The sequence below is a fragment of the Salmo salar genome, unplaced genomic scaffold (genome assembly GCF_965601325.2).
Source record: "Salmo salar unplaced genomic scaffold, fSalSal1 ptg000360l, whole genome shotgun sequence".
NCBI classification, from domain to species: domain Eukaryota; kingdom Metazoa; phylum Chordata; class Actinopteri; order Salmoniformes; family Salmonidae; genus Salmo; species Salmo salar.
The window spans coordinates 1,713,745-1,730,234 of record NW_027675360.1 but is presented as its reverse complement, the minus strand read 5'-3'; the positions used below and the strand labels follow the sequence as shown (position 1 = coordinate 1,730,234).

General features: G+C 45.1%; 1 pseudogene across 1 annotated transcript; it reads left to right on the top strand.

The window, feature by feature from the left end:
• The first annotated feature begins 5,682 nt into the window (after positions 1–5,682).
• Positions 5,683–16,175, top strand: LOC145875846 (tripartite motif-containing protein 16-like; annotated as a pseudogene). The gene is made up of 6 exons (XR_014391354.1): positions 5,683–6,306; positions 6,739–6,834; positions 13,550–13,784; positions 14,250–14,409; positions 14,535–14,594; positions 14,826–16,175. The product of XR_014391354.1 is annotated as a tripartite motif-containing protein 16-like (transcript).
• The last annotated feature ends 315 nt before the right edge of the window (positions 16,176–16,490 follow it).

Sequence of the window (16,490 nt, the reverse complement as noted above, 5' to 3'; positions counted from 1 at the left end):
CAACAGAGTGTTGTGATGCAGGGTCACTATAGCAACAGAGTGTTGTGATGCAGGGTCACTATAGCAACAGAGTGTTGTGATGCAGGGTCACTATAGCAACAGAGTGTTGTGATGCAGGGTCACTATAGCAACAGAGTGTTGTGATGCAGGGTTACTATAGCAACAGAGTGTTGTGATGCAGGGTCACTATAGCAACAGAGTGTTGTGATGCAGGGTCACTATAGCAACAGAGTGTTGTGATGCAGGGTCACTATAGCAACAGAGTGTTGTGATGCAGGGTCACTATAGCAACAGAGTGTTGTGATGCAGGGTCACTATAGCAACAGAGTGTTGTGATGCAGGGTCACTATAGCAACAGAGTGTTGTGATGCAGGGTCACTATAGCAACAGAGTGTTGTAATGCAGGGTTACTATAGCAACAGAGTGTTGTAATGCAGGGTTACTATAGCAACAGAGTGTTGTAATGCAGGGTTACTATCTCTGCTCTCTCTGCTCTCTCTCTGCACTCTCTGCTCTCTCTCTGCTCCCTGCTCTCTCTGCTCTCTCTCTACTCTCTGCTCTCTCTCTGCTCCCTGCTCTCTCTGCTCTCTCTCAGCCTGCTCCCTGCTCTCTCTCTGCTCTCTCTGCACTCTCTGCTCTCTGCTTTTCCTGCTCTCTATGCTCTCTGTTCTCTCTGCTCTCTCGTCTCTCTCTCTTCTCTCTGCTCTCTCTCTCTCTCTTTTCTCTGCTGCTCGCTCTCTTTTCTCTGCTCTCTCTGCCCTCCCTGCTCTCTCTCTGCTCTTTCTGCTCTCTCTCTCTGCTCTCTGCTCTCTCTCAGCCTGCTCCCTGCTCTCTCTCTGCTCTTTCTGCTCTCTCTCTCTGCTCTCTGCTCTGCTGCTCTCTCTCTCTCTCTGCTCTGCTCTCTCTCTCTCTGCTCTGCTGCTCTCTCTCTTTTCTCTGCTCTCTCTGCTCTCTCTGCTCTCTCTCTGCTCTCTGCTCTCTCTCTGCTCTCTAAGCCTGCTCTCTGCTCTCTCAGCGTGCTCTCTGCTCTCTCTCTCTTCTCTCTCTCTGCTCTCTGCTCTGCTGCTCTTTCTCTTTTCTCTGCCCTCCCTGCTCTCTCTCTGCTCTTTCTGCTCTCTTTCTCTGCTCTCTCTGCTCTCTTCTCACTCACTGCTCTCTGCTCTCTCAGCCTGCTCCCTCTCTCTGCGCTCTCTCTCCCTCTGCTCTCTCTGTTCTCTGCGCTCTCTCTCGCTCTGCTCTCTCTGCTCTCTGCTCTCCCTCTGCTCTCGCTCTGCTCTCTCTGCTCTCTCTGCTCTCTCTCTCCCTCTGCTCTCTCTGCTCTCTCTCTCTCTCTGCTCTCTCTCTCACTGCTCTCTCCCTCTGCTCTCTCTCTCTGCTTTCCCTGCACTCTCTCTCTCTGCTCTTTGCTCTCTCTGCTCTCTCAGCCTGCTCTCTGTTCTCTGCTCTCTCTGTTCTCTGCTCTCAGCCTGCTCCCTCTCTCTTCTCTCTCTTCTCTCTCTGCTCTCTCTGCTCTCTCTCTCTGCTCTCTCTGCGCTCTCTCTCTGCGCTCTCTCTCTGCGCTCTCTCTCTCTGCTCTCTCTCTCTGCTCTCTCTGCTCTCTCTCTCTGCTCTCTCTGCTCTCTCTCTGTTCTCTCTCTTTCTGCTCTCTCCCTCTCTGCTTTCGTGTCTTTGGTTATGCCAGATTAAGTGATATGACATGCTATCCTATAAAATCCTTTCTCTGTAATTAATATCACCTGATTAGCTAATCATGTAAATGTAATTAACTAGAAAGTCGGGACACCACGGAAGAGTGTTTATAGAGCCATTATCTTCCGAATAAACTCTTAACCTGATGGGGATAGGGGGAAGTATTTGCACGGCCGGATAAAAAACATACCCGATTTAATCTGGTTACTACTCCTGCCCAGTAACTAGAATATGCATATAATTAGATTTGGATAGAAAACACTCTAAAGTTTCTAAAACTGTTTTAATGGTGTCTGTGAGTATAACAAAACTCATATGGCAGTCAAAACCCTGAGACAAATCCTAACAGGAAGTGGAAATCTGATGTGTGGAATCACTTTCAAGCCTTTGCCATTGAAACTCACAGGGACTTATTAATCATTTAGCACTTCCTAAGGCTTCCACTAGATGTCAACAGTCTTTACAAAGTGGTTTGAGTCTTCTATGGTAGAAACTGACCCAAAGAGAGGCTTGGGAAGTTGGTCACAGGGGGAGGGCCATTACTACTATGACGTCGGCGCCCATGGGAACCCAGAATCGTCCGCCTTGAATATTATTGAAGCTCTGGTTGAAAAAGGCCCTAAAGATTTATGTTATACAACGTTTGACATGTTTGAACGAACGTAAATATATATTTTTTGCACATTCGTGACGACATGTCCCGCGCGCTTCAGTACATTATGAGTAGCCTTTGGAACGCGCTAACAAGAAGGAACTATTGGGACATAAATTATTCACTTTTTCGAACAAAACTACATTTGTTGTGGACCTGGGATTCCTGGAAGTGCCTTCTGATGAAGATAATCAAAGGTAAGTGAATATTTACAATAGTATATTTGATTTTAGATGGTTCCAAGATGGCGCTAACCTGTATCGCCTAGCCTATTTTTCTGAGCATATCACGTCGTTTATTGCAAAGTGTGATTTCCCAGTAAAGTTATTTTTAAATCTGGCAATGCGGTGCCAAATGGCCAAGAGGAGAAGACTGAGGGACACATGATGGAGGCAATGTCTGAAACCTATCGTCTTCACTCTTTTGAGTACCGGACTCCGGTTGCTTGGATGGATAGTCATGCTGTAGAGCGTGACCATTCTGGACTTCCTCCAGATGGTACCTAAGGGTGGTATTCTGCTGCATGGCAGAGTCCACTTGAGTACTTAGAGTACTGATTTTTGGACACGTGAGTGTCGCACTTGCTCCTTTCGGCTATAAAAAATGATACAGCTGTCTTTCATATGATCAAACTGAACTAACTGCTATCTTGAAATGTTGAAAAAGTGTTTTTAAATAGCTCAGTCATATCACTCAATATGAGTCAAAATCTGTCACTTCCAGGAGTGCTCATTTTGTCAAAAATGAAAAAAATAACCCAACTCAAACATCTGCTACCTTGAAATGTCCAAAAAAGGTATTTAAATGGGCCTACCAGACATCTTCTGGAGAGAAGAAGGCTCGATCTTCTCTCAAGAAGGACAATCTTCATACCATAAGATAGTTCTTCTTGAGAGAAGATAATGAGACGGTCAGGTAGAGAAGACCAGACAAATGGTCCACCCACACAGACCTTGTGGTGAAGAAATCAGAACAGCACCTCTTCAACCTCCGGAGGCTGAAACCACAGTGTCGCAACCACAGGGCTCTCCAGAGGGTGGTGCGTTCTGCCCAACATATCACCGGGGGCAAAGTGCCTGCCCTCCAGGACATCTACAGCACCTGGTGTCACAGGAAGGTCAAGAAGATCATCAAGGACCTCAGCCACCCAGAGGAACTCAGCCACCCAGAGGACCTCAGCCACCCAGAGGACCTCAGCCACCCAGAGGACCTCAGCCACCCAGAGGACCTCAGCCACCCAGAGGACCTCAGCCACCCAGAGGACCTCAGCCACCCAGAGGACCTCAGCCACCCAGAGGACCTCAGCCACCCAGAGGACCTCAGCCACCCAGAGGACCTCAGCCACCCAGAGGACCTCAGCCACCCAGAGGACCTCAGCCACCCAGAGGACCTCAGCCACCCAGAGGACCTCAGCCACCCGAGGACCTCAGCCGCTGGTCACTTTAATAATGTTTACTGTTTTACCCACTTCATATGTATATACTGTATTCTAGTCCTGGTTCATCCTATATAACTACTGCTGTCCACTTCATATGTATATACTGTATTCTAGTCCTGGTTCATCCTATATAACTACTGCTGTCCACTTCATATGTATATACTGTATTCTAGTCCTGGTTCATCCTATATAACTACTGCTGTCCACTTCATATGAATATACTGTATTCTAGTCCTGGTTCATCCTATATAACTACTGCTGTCCACTTCATATGTATATACTGTATTCTAGTCATGGTTCATCCTATATAACTACTGCTGTCCACTTCATATGTATATACTGTATTCTAGTCCTGGTTCATCCTATATAACTACTGCTGTCCACTTCATATGTATATACTGTATTCTAGTCATGGTTCATCCTATATAACTACTGCTGTCCACTTCATATGTATATACTGTATTCTAGTCATGGTTCATCCTATATAACTACTACTGTCCACTTCATATGTATATACTGTATTCTAGTCATGGTTCATCCTATATAACTACTGCTGTCCACTTCATATGTATATACTGTATTCTAGTCATGGTTCATCCTATATAACTACTGCTGTCTACTTCATATGTATATACTGTATTCTAGTCCTGGTTCATCCTATATAACTACTGCTGTCCACTTCATATGTATATACTGTATTCTAGTCCTGGTTCATCCTATATAACTACTGCTATCCACTTCATATGTATATACTGTATTTTAATCATGGTTCATCCTATATAACTACTGCTATCCACTTCATATGTATATACTGTATTCTAGTCCTGGTTCATCCTATATAACTACTGCTGTCCACTTCATATGTATATACTGTATTCTAGTCATGGTTCATCCTATATAACTACTGCTGTCCACTTCATATGTATATACTGTATTCTAGTCATGGTTCATCCTATATAACTACTGCTGTACATCTACTATTCTTCAGATATACTACAGATGTACTCCAAATTGTCTATGCATCACATCACAGTATATATATATATATATATATATATATATATATACATTGCTTGTCCTAATATTTTCATTGACTTTTTAGATTTGCCCTCTGTGAGCTGGGAACACAAGCATTGATAGATATTACTGCACTGTTGGAGCCAGGAACACAAGCATTGTTAGATATTACTGCACTGTTGGAGCCAGGAACACAAGCATTGTTAGATATTACTGCACTGTTGGAGCTGGGAACACAAGCATTGTTAGATATTACTGCACTGTTGGAGCCAGGAACACAAGCATTGTTAGATATTACTGCACTGTTGGAGCCAGGAACACAAGCATTGTTAGATATTACTGCACTGTTGGAGCCAGGAACACAAGCATTGTTAGATATTACTGCACTGTTGGAACCAGGAACACAAGCATTTCACTTCACCCACAATAACATCTGATAAATATGTGTATGAAACCAATGAAATAAAATGTGATTGTATTGTTGAAAGTGTTAGATAATTCTCAATCCGTGTTGTGTCTTGTCTAAGAACAGCCCTTAGCCGTGGTTCTGTATAATAACCATATATCACACCTCCTCAGGACTTATTGATTTATAAGGCATTATAAAGGTGATTAAAATAATGATACATACGTACTTCATAGAAAACTGTTACCCTTCATATATTCTAACAACTCACATTTTAAGATTCATTATGTCATGTGTTCCATGTTAAAGGCTCTAACATTGGAACAAAACTATTTGTCTCCCTCTTGCTGTTGCATGCAGTTCCTCTCTCTCTTCCTCCCTCCCTCTAACCCCACCCCTCTGGCAGAACCAGGAAATCCCTCCCCCTTCACAAACTCTCTTCTGAGGAAACGAAACTGATCTGAGTCTCTGTCTCGTCAGTCTGTGTGAGAGTGAACAACCGTCCCAATGGCTCAACAGGGAGTTCTGCTGGACCAGGACCAGTTATGTTGTTCTGTCTGTCTGGATCTACTGAAGGAACCAGTCACCATCCCCTGTGGACACAGTTACTGTAGGAGCTGTATTGACGGCTGCTGGGATCAGGATGTTCTGAAAGGGGTCTATAGCTGTCCTCAGTGCAGAGAGACCTTCACTCCAAGGCCTAATCTGAGGAAAAATAACATGTTGGCTGAGCTGGTGGAGAAACTGAAGAAGACAGGACTCCAGGCTGCTCCCCCTCCTGCTCTGTGCTATGCTGGACCTAGAGATGTGGCGTGTGATGTCTGCACTGGGACCAGAAAGCAGAAAGCCCTCATGTCCTGTCTGGTGTGTCTGGCCTATTACTGTGAGACTCACCTCCAATCTCACTATGAATCTCCTGCTTTGAAGAAGCACAAGCTGGTCAAAGCCACCGCACAACTACAGGAGAAGATCTGCTCTCATCATGACAAACTGCTGGAGGTTTACTGTCGTACCGATCAGCAGTGTATCTGTCTGATGTGTACAATGGATGAACATAAAGGCCATGATACAGTGTCAGCTGCAGCAGAGAGGACTGAGAAACAGGTAAGACCAGAACAACTTGTTGGTGACTGTCTGATAAACAAAGAATTAAAGATACAGTAGGAACTAAGGCTGTTTGAATATGAGATCATTGAAATGAAATAGATCCTCAGCAGAACAAATATGAACACAAACCTTGAGTATATAGATATGTTAACCCAGATTCTCCAGATGTATCACCATTTTATAATGTCAAACACTATTATCATTCTGAATGCCCTTTTATGAGTCCAAAGTTCAGTCTCAACCTGTTGATACATGTAGTCCTACCATAAAAACTATAATCATTCACATAGCAACAAATAAATATCATTTAGTAAATGGACCATCCATTTTTTAGACCTTCCTCTCTATGGGCCCTATGTCACATTACTATACTATTGATCTACTGGACTAATAAAGCTTGATAGCTGATTGAAGAGTGATTCTCCACAGAGGCAGCTGGGGATGAGTCAGCAGAAGGTCCAGCAGAGATTCCAGGAGAGAGAGAAGGAGCTGAAGGAGCTCCAACAGGCTGTGGAGTCTCTCAAGGTGAGTATTGTTGACCAGAGGAGACACACCATTTCACCTGTCTCCTCCAGTCAGAGAGAGAGAGAGAGAGAGAGAGAGGTAGAGGGGCCGCTATCCAATCCCACTGACCCCACTGTTGGGAACAGGTTGTCACTGCTGAGGCAGTGAAGAAAGTAGAGGAGGATGGGTCAAGGCTGAGGGGTCCTGAGAGGATCCCTGTGAGTAGTAGATCTGTGACAGCACAGAGGGATGGGCCAACCAGTGATATATGCTTCAGTAAGGTTGGCTTCTTAGTGTTCATAGCAAATGGTTATCAACTGTACCGCAGAAATGGAATGTAAATCACAGAAAAAGAAATACCTGTGCTCAGTTGGTAGAGCATGGCGTTTGCAGACGAAGTATTGTGGGTCGATACTCAGATTTGACTTCAGAAGAGTTCCAGGGTGTGTTGAGTGGTGGTGTCCCGTCCTCCCAGGTCTGTTGGCCTGGTGCAGGAGCAGATAGGGTCAAAGTAGTGGAATGGGGTAGTGGGGTTTTAATGAGTGTAGGGTTAGTTGGCCTGGTGCAGGAGCAGATAGGGTCAAAGTAGTGGAATGGGGTAGTGGGTTTTAATGAGTGTAGGGTTAGTTGGCCTGGTGCAGGAGCAGATAGGGTTAAAGTAGTGGAATGGGGTAGTGGGTTTTAATGAGTGTAGGGTTAGTTGGCCTGGTGCAGGAGCAGATAGGGTCAAAGTAGTGATATGGAGTAGTGGGTTTTAATGAGTGTAGGGTTAGTTGGCCTGGTGCAGCAGCAGATAGGGTCAAAGTAGTGGAATGGGGTAGTGGGTTTTAATGAGTGTAGGGTTAGTTGGCCTGGTGCAGGAGCAGATAGGGTCAAAGTAGTGGAATGGGGTAGTGGGTTTTAATGAGTGTAGGGTTAGTTGGCCTGGTGCAGGAGCAGATAGGGTCAAAGTAGTGGAATGGGGTAGTGGGTTTTAATGAGTGTAGGGTTAGTTGGCCTGGTGCAGGAGCAGATAGGGTCAAAGTAGTGGAATGGGGTAGTGGGTTTTAATGAGTGTAGGGTTAGTTGGCCTGGTGCAGGAGCAGATAGGGTCAAAGTAGTGGAATGGGGGTAGTGGGTTTTAATGAGTGTAGGGTTAGTTGGCCTGGTGCAGGAGCAGATAGGGTCAAAGTAGTGGAATGGGGTAGTGGGTTTTAATGAGTGTAGGGTTAGTTGGCCTGGTGCAGGAGCAGATAGGGTCAAAGTAGTGGAATGGGGTAGTGGGTTTTAATGAGTGTAGGGTTAGTTGGCCTGGTGCAGGAGCAGATAGGGTCAAAGTAGTGGAATGGGGTAGTGGGTTTTAATGAGTGTAGGGTTAGGTAGCATGGTGCAGGAGCAGATAGGGTCAAAGTAGTGGAATGGGGTAGTGGGTTTTAATGAGTGTAGGGTTAGTTGGCCTGGTGCAGGAGCAGATAGGGTCAAAGTAGTGGAATGGGGTAGTGGGTTTTAATGAGTGTAGGGTTAGTTGGCCTGGTGCAGGAGCAGATAGGGTCAAAGTAGTGGAATGGGGTAGTGGGTTTTAATGAGTGTAGGGTTAGTTGGCCTGGTGCAGGAGCAGATAGGGTCAAAGTAGTGGAATGGGGTAGTGGGTTTTAATGAGTGTAGGGTTAGTTGGCCTGGTGCAGGAGCAGATAGGGTCAAAGTAGTGGAATGGGGTAGTGGGTTTTAATGAGTGTAGGGTTAGTTTGCCTGGTGCAGGAGCAGATAGGGTCAAAGTAGTGGAATGGGGTAGTGGGTTTTAATGAGTGTATGGTTAGTTGGCCTGGTGCAGGAGCAGATAGGGTCAAAGTAGTGGAATGGAGTAGTGGGTTTTAATGAGTGTAGGGTTAGTTGGCCTGGTGCAGCAGCAGATAGGGTCAAAGTAGTGGAATGGGGTAGTGGGTTTTAATGAGTGTAGGGTTAGTTGGCCTGGTGCAGGAGCAGATAGGGTCAAAGTAGTGGAATGGGGTAGTGGGTTTTAATGAGTGTAGGGTTAGTTGGCCTGGTGCAGGAGCAGATAGGGTCAAAGTAGTGGAATGGGGTAGTGGGTTTTTAATGAGTGTAGGGTTAGTTGGCATGGTGCAGGAGCAGATAGGGTCAAAGTAGTGGAATGGGGTAGTGGGTTTTAATGAGTGTAGGGTTAGTTGGCCTGGTGCAGGAGCAGATAGGGTCAAAGTAGTGGAATGGGGTAGTGGGTTTTAATGAGTGTAGGGTTAGTTGGCCTGGTGCAGGAGCAGATAGGGTCAAAGTAGTGGAATGGGGTAGTGGGTTTTAATGAGTGTAGGGTTAGTTGGCCTGGTGCAGGAGCAGATAGGGTCAAAGTAGTGGAATGGGGTAGTGGGTTTTAATGAGTGTAGGGTTAGTTGGCCTGGTGCTGGAGCAGATAGGGTCAAAGTAGTGGAATGGGGGTAGTGGGGTTTTAATGAGTGTAGGGTTAGTTGGCCTGGTGCAGCAGCAGATAGGGTCAAAGTAGTGGAATGGGGTAGTGGGTTTTAATGAGTGTAGGGTTAGTTGGCCTGGTGCAGGAGCAGATAGGGTCAAAGTAGTGGAATGGGGTAGTGGGTTTTAATGAGTGTAGGGTTAGTTGGCCTGGTGCAGGAGCAGATATGGTCAAAGTAGTGGAATGGGGTAGTGGGTTTTAATGAGTGTAGGGTTAGGTAGCATGGTGCAGGAGCAGATAGGGTCAAAGTAGTGGAATGGGGTAGTGGGTTTTAATGAGTGTAGGGTTAGTTGGCCTGGTGCAGGAGCAGATAGGGTCAAAGTAGTGGAATGGGGGTAGTGGGTTTTAATGAGTGTAGGGTTAGTTGGCCTGGTGCAGGAGCAGATAGGGTCAAAGTAGTGGAATGGGGTAGTGGGTTTTAATGAGTGTAGGGTTAGTTGGCCTGGTGCAGGAGCAGATTGGGTCAAAGTAGTGGAATGGGGTAGTGGGTTTTAATGAGTGTAGGGTTAGTTGGCCTGGTGCAGGAGCAGATAGGGTCAAAGTAGTGGAATGGGGGTAGTGGGTTTTAATGAGTGTAGGGTTAGTTGGCCTGGTGCAGGAGCAGATAGGGTCAAAGTAGTGGAATGGGGTAGTGGGTTTTAATGAGTGTAGGGTTAGTTGGCCTGGTGCAGGAGCAGATAGGGTCAAAGTAGTGGAATGGGGGTAGTGGGGTTTTAATGAGTGTAGGGTTAGTTAGAAGGGTGTTTTTTAGCATTATCATAATTTCCCCTTTTCGAAATTTGGATCCCAAAATATCATGGATTTATATTATAGTCCAGTTGAGGCAGGTGAGATGCCTTTGGATATACAACGTAATAAATTGTCATTAGCTTATTGGGTTGAAAGGCTGTGAGGTTGAGCATCCCACTGCTACTGTTCTAGATGACTGTTGGGAATATACTAGTAGACAAGGCAGTGGTTTTGGTTGGACAGTTGGAAAGCTTGCTGATGAGAGTAGTTTCAGGGAGTTGGAGGTTGGCCCTTTCTGTGGTGATAGGGGATGTTCCTCCATGGTTACTCCCAGATCCTGTTGTTGATCTAACCTTGGTAGACAAAAGGAAAGATTGGGTCAGAAGTCAGTGATAACAGGAAACTGGTTGACAATTACATTGGTAGAAGTTGTTATGCTTTTTTTACCTCTTTTCACAGATGGATCCAAGGGCCCAGATAGTGGGCCCACAGGAGCAGGTGTTTACCTTCCTGAATGTGATGTGCAGATATGTAGAAGACTAACAGATGAACTGTCAGTGTACTCAGTTGAACTGTTGGTGATAATAGTTGTCCTCCAGTGGGTGGAGGATGTACAACCTGTTAGAATTATAGTATCCTCAGATTCTCTGTCTGTATTGAATAGTTTATCATCTGGTAAATCTATTAGGAGTGACCTACTATTGGAGGTATTAATGTTATTATGGAGAATTGAGAGAATGGGTCTAGTAGTGAGATTCTGCTGGGTCCCAGCACATTCAGGTGTGGAATGGAATGAAATTGTAGACTAGTTAGCTAAAATAACTTTAAAACAAGATATAATATATATTAATGTTCCACTGGGTAGAGGTGAGGACAAATGTGAGATCAGAGACATTTTGATAGATGTGTGGCAGAAGAGATGGGACTCTGAGCACAAGGGACGGCATTTATATGCCCTCCAAAGAAAGGTTGGTGGACCAAGGTTCAAAGGTCAGATTAGGAAGGAAGAGGTGGTGTTTCCTCGATTGTGTTTAGGACATTGTACATCGAACTGGTCCTTCCATCTGGTTGGCAGCATGTGAATGGTTTGTGTCTGGAGGGTATTGTCAATGAAACGGTGGAGCATGTGTTGTTATATTGTTGTAAGGATGTTGAAGAGAGGGAAAGATTGAAGTGTAGGGTCATTGAGGTTGGATGGGGGTTTGGGGGATGGGGGAGGGTCTATTAGAAGTTAGTAGGGATCTTTTTTATTTTCTCAGAAGTACTGAGTTAGGTAGGAGGATTTAGAAATGGTGTAAACCGTGATTGAACACACTCCAGCACAGTAGGAGGCGCCACGCTCCTTTAACGTTGGTTTGAGGACCGCCATTATACCATAGAAGAAGAAGAAGTTGGTAACGTGAGGTTTTGTCGTTCGTGAAGAGTGCAGCTATTCTTTTGCCTATTTTCCAAATGTATTTTGTCATGGTGGGAGGGTTTGTTTATCGGTTTCCGCTGTTTATCGGTTAGAGTTGAGGAGGGAGTAGGGTAGTTTGATGTCCTCAACCGAGTGGAGAAGAAACGCTGTCTCTTCAGGTGCGTTGTGGAGAATGGTGTGGAGGAATTATTGATCCTGGTCGGTGACCAGGTGGGAGAGGAACATATACACTCTGTATCCAGAATGAACAAGGCGGTGGTTGTGGTAATGTAAAAGGTGAGTCTTGTTGCCCGGCTAGTTACCAGTATGATTTATGTGAGGGGTTGTGTTGGTGCTGATTTCGACAAGAGTAGTGGTGTCTAATCTGCCTCCGTTTATTACCACCGAACAGATCCGTAAAGAGTTGGTTCGTCTGGCTAAATGTGGAAGTGTTTTTCTGAACGAAATTCAAGGTTAAACAGGGGAGGGGTGGTACACAGGGTTTGTTAGCACAGAGGAGCCCAGTGATATAATATTATATATATATAATATTACTATATGTCCCAGCTGTTTGCTGTGGTTTTGAAGTAATTCTCTTCCAGCCCGCGTTAACCTTGTAGGTTTACCTCAGGTAACTTATTATTAACTAACCTTGTAGGTTTACCTCAGGTAACTTATTATTAACTATCCTTGTAGGTTTACCTCAGGTAACTTAATATTAACTATCTTTTTTTATTTGTTTCTAAATGGCTGCTGGGTAATATGATATGTGTTGAAATCTGTTGGTTCGTAGACATCAAATAGAGAGAATGCTGCGCAGGTTCACTGAGTTGTAAACCTAATGGATAGGTGGAGATCATTGATTTGTAGCTCTGACTCAGTTGCTACCTCAGATTATGAGCCTATCAAGTGTGGTGAATGAGGTATGTAGTTCCCACAGAAGACCACAGGGAGGAGCAAGAGAGATATAAACCCATACAGTTTATCTCTTTAAATACCCTGAACCTAACAATCAATCTAATGTATTTATAAAGACCTTTTTACATCAGCAGATGTCACAAAGTGCTGTACAGAAACTCTAACCCTACGTATAACCTGTTTTATCCTGAACCCTAATTCTAGGGTAGGGTAGCCTAGAACCCCTTTAGAAACTATTATAGTAATAATATTATGTTAGTAAATACCATTATAGTACTAAATAGGTTCTATTGTTATTTTTTAAATAAAACCTATGTATAGTACTTAGCATTTAACTGTTGTTTTGTTATTTTATTATATTTATTATTTAAGGAGTCTGTCTAAATAATGAAAAGTTAAGTTATTGCCAGACTTTTTAATGAAACCTTTATTTAACTAGGCAGGTCAGTTAAGAACAAATTCTATTTACAATGACGGCCTCCTGGGGACCAGTGGGTTAACTGCCTTGTTCAGCGGCAGAACAACAGAGTTTTACCTTGTCAACTCTGAGGTCGTCCCATTGTCCTAAGAACAGGTTTTAGTGGTAAATTAAAAGGGAGCCATTTTTTGGTGCCATTTATGGAAAACTGAATTGGGTTTGTGGCTGGATCAGCAGCTCTTCATCATGCGGCCGGAGAGACTCAATACAACAGGGGTCTCTGATTTCTATGCTGCAGTACTGAGGGCCTGGCAGCTGCTGAGACCCACACGAGAGGAGGGGGGTGGTGACTGGGCCGTGGGTCTGGGAGGAACCACTGATCACTGGGTTTGGTGGACCTGGAGAGCAGGGTGGCAGCGTTCTGACTCAAAGCAGCACAGAGGCTACTGTACCGTACGGAGGTGGGCTTAGCGGGAGGGAAGGGGCATCAGTGACAGGGGGTTGTGTATTAACTAACTGCTATCTCTCTCTGTCTCTCTCTCTCTGTCTCTCTCTCTCTGTCTCTCTCTCTCTGTCTCTCTCTCTCTGTCCCTCTCTCTCTCTCTGTCTCTCTCTGTCCCTCCTCTCTCTCTGGCCTCTCTGTCCCTCCCTCTCTCTCTCTCTCTCTCTCTCTCTCTCTCTCTCTCTCTCTCTCTCTGCTCTCTCTGTCCCTCCTCTCTCTCTGTCTCTCTCTCTCTCTCTCTCTGTCTCTCTCTCTCTCTCTCTCTCTCTCTCTCTCTCTCTCTCTCTCTCTCTCTCTCTCTCTCTCTCTCAACAGCGCTCTGCACAGGCAGCAGTGGAGGACAGTGATCAGATCTTTACTGAGCTGATCCGCTCCATTGAGAGAAGGAGCTCTGAGGTGAAGGAGCTGATCAGAGCCCAAGAGAAGGATCAAGTGGAGTGAAGCTGAAGGAGTCCTGGAGCAACTGAAGCAGGAGATAGCTGAGCTGAGGAAGAGAAGCACTGAGCTGGAGCAGCTCTCACACACAGAGGATCACATCCATTTCCTCCAGGTAACTAAACTGTCTTGTTACATGTGATATGAAATGAACTTCATGTGAAACTATTCATCTTATGTTGTCCTGTCTGTTCCCCCCTCTCTCTCTCTCTCTCTCTCTCTGTCCCTCTCTCTCTCTCTGTCCCCCTCTCTCTCTGTCCCCCTCTCTCTCTGTCCTCTCTCTCTCTCTCTCTCTCTCTCTCTCTCTCTCTCTCTCTCTCTCTCTCTCTCTCTCTCTCTCTCTGTCCCCCTCTCTCTCTCTCTCTGTCCCCCTCTCTCTCTCTCTCTGTCCCCCTCTCTCTCTCTCTCTGTCCCTCTCTCTCTCTCTGTGTCCCTCTGTCCCACTGTCCCTCTGTCCCTCTCTCTCTCTCTCTCTCTCTCTCTCTGTGTCCCTGTCTCTCTCTGTCTCTCTCTGTCTCTCTCTCTCTCTGTCTCTCTCTCTCTCTGTCCCTCCTCTCTCTCTGTCTCTCTCTCTCTCCAGAGTTATCAGTCTCTCTCCAGTATCAGTGTATCTTCAGACTTACCCAGCATCGTTGTCCGTCCTCTTCAGTACTTTGGAGATGTGAGTAAGACTGTGTCTGAACTGAGAGAGAAACTAGAAGACTTCCTTAAAGGAGAATGGACCAAGATCTCCACTACAGGTGTGTTGAAAACAATCAGAACATCAACTTTAGACCATTGAAAGTTCCCTACTAGTCATATACATGTGGAATATGGTATGATGATAACATTCCCTCTCTCTGTCAATGTGTTTGTGTGTCTGTAGTGAATATAGTGGAGGTTGTTCTGCCTCCAGAGCCCAAGACCAGAGAACAGTTGTTACAATGTGAGTCTCTTTATTGTGAAGTAACTAACAGTCTCTTTTTACTGCCACTCCTAACAATCCCTCTAGAAATATATAGCAATAGTAGATCTAATCAAAGACTGGGTATCTATCTGACTCCTCATATTTCTCTGATTTGATCTCTGCTGTGCTCTAATCAAAGACAGGGTAGATACAGTATCTGACTTAACTTATTGTTCTGACTCCCCTCATTGGTCTCTGCTCTTCTCCCAGATTCCTGTCAGCTCACACTGGACCCAAACACAGCACACACACACCTCTCTCTGTCTGAAGGGAACAGAAAGGTGACCTGTACAGGCCAAGTCCAACCATATCCTGACCATCCAGACAGATTCACCAACACGTTGCAGGTTCTGTGTAGAGAGGGTCTGTCTGGACGCTGTTACTGGGAGGTGGAGTGGACTGGTGATGTTATTACAGCAGTCTCATATAAAGACATCAGCAGAACAGAGAGAGGTAATGGATTTGGATACAATAACAAGTCCTGGAGTTTACTGTGCTATAGTGATGGTTATTATTTCAGACACAATAATGTTGAGGACTAAAGTATCAGGCCCTCAGTCCTCCAGAGTAGGAGTGTACCTGGATCACAAGGCAGGTACTCTGTCCTTCTACAGTGTCTCTGACACAATGACCCTCCTCCACAGAGTCCAGACCACATTCACTCAGCCCCTCTATCCTGGGTTTAGGGTCTATGGTACTGCTGAGCTGGTTAAACTGTAGTAGGGTCCACATAGATACTAGTCATGCTGGTGTAGTCTATAGCTGAGCTGGTTAAACTGTAGTAGGGTCCACATAGATACTAGTCATGCTGGTGTAGTCTATAGCTGAGCTGGTTAAACTGTAGTAGGGTCCACATAGATACTAGTCATGCTGGTGTAGTCTATAGCTGAGCTGGTTAAACTGTAGTAGGGTCCACATAGATACTAGTCATGCTGGTGTAGTCTATAGCTGAGCTGGTTAAACTGTAGTAGGGTCCACATAGATACTAGTCACGCTGGTGTAGTCTATAGCTGAGCTGGTTAAACTGTAGTAGGGTCCACATAGATACTAGTCATGCTGGTGTAGTCTATAGCTGAGCTGGTTAAACTGTAGTAGGGTCCACATAGATACTAGTCACGCTGGTGTAGTCTATAGCTGAGCTGGTTAAACTGTAGTAGGGTCCACATAGATACTAGTCATGCTGGTGTAGTCTATAGCTGAGCTGGTTAAACTGTAGTAGGGTCCACATAGATACTAGTCATGCTGGTGTAGTCTATAGCTGAGCTGGTTAAACTGTAGTAGGGTCCACATAGATACTAGTCACGCTGGTGTAGTCTATAGCTGAGCTGGTTAAACTGTAGTAGGGTCCACATAGATACTAGTCATGCTGGTGTAGTCTATAGCTGAGCTGGTTAAACTGTAGTAGGGTCCACATAGATACTAGTCACGCTGGTGTAGTCTATAGCTGAGCTGGTTAAACTGTAGTAGGGTCCACATAGATACTAGTCATGCTGGTGTAGTCTATAGCTGAGCTGGTTAAACTGTAGTAGGGTCCACATAGATACTAGTCATGCTGGTGTAGTCTATAGCTGAGCTGGTTAAACTGTAGTAGGGTCCACATAGATACTAGTCATGCTGGTGTAGTCTATAGCTGAGCTGGTTAAACTGTAGTAGGGTCCACATAGATACTAGTCATGCTGGTGTAGTCTATAGCTGAGCTGGTTAAACTGTAGTAGGGTCCACATAGATACTAGTCATGCTGGTGTAGTTTATAGCTGAGCTGGTTAAACTGTAGTAGGGTCCACATAGATACTGGTGTAGTCTATAGCTGAGCTGGTTAAACTGTAGTAGGGTCCACATAGATACTAGTCATGCTGGTGTAGTCTATAAGCTGAG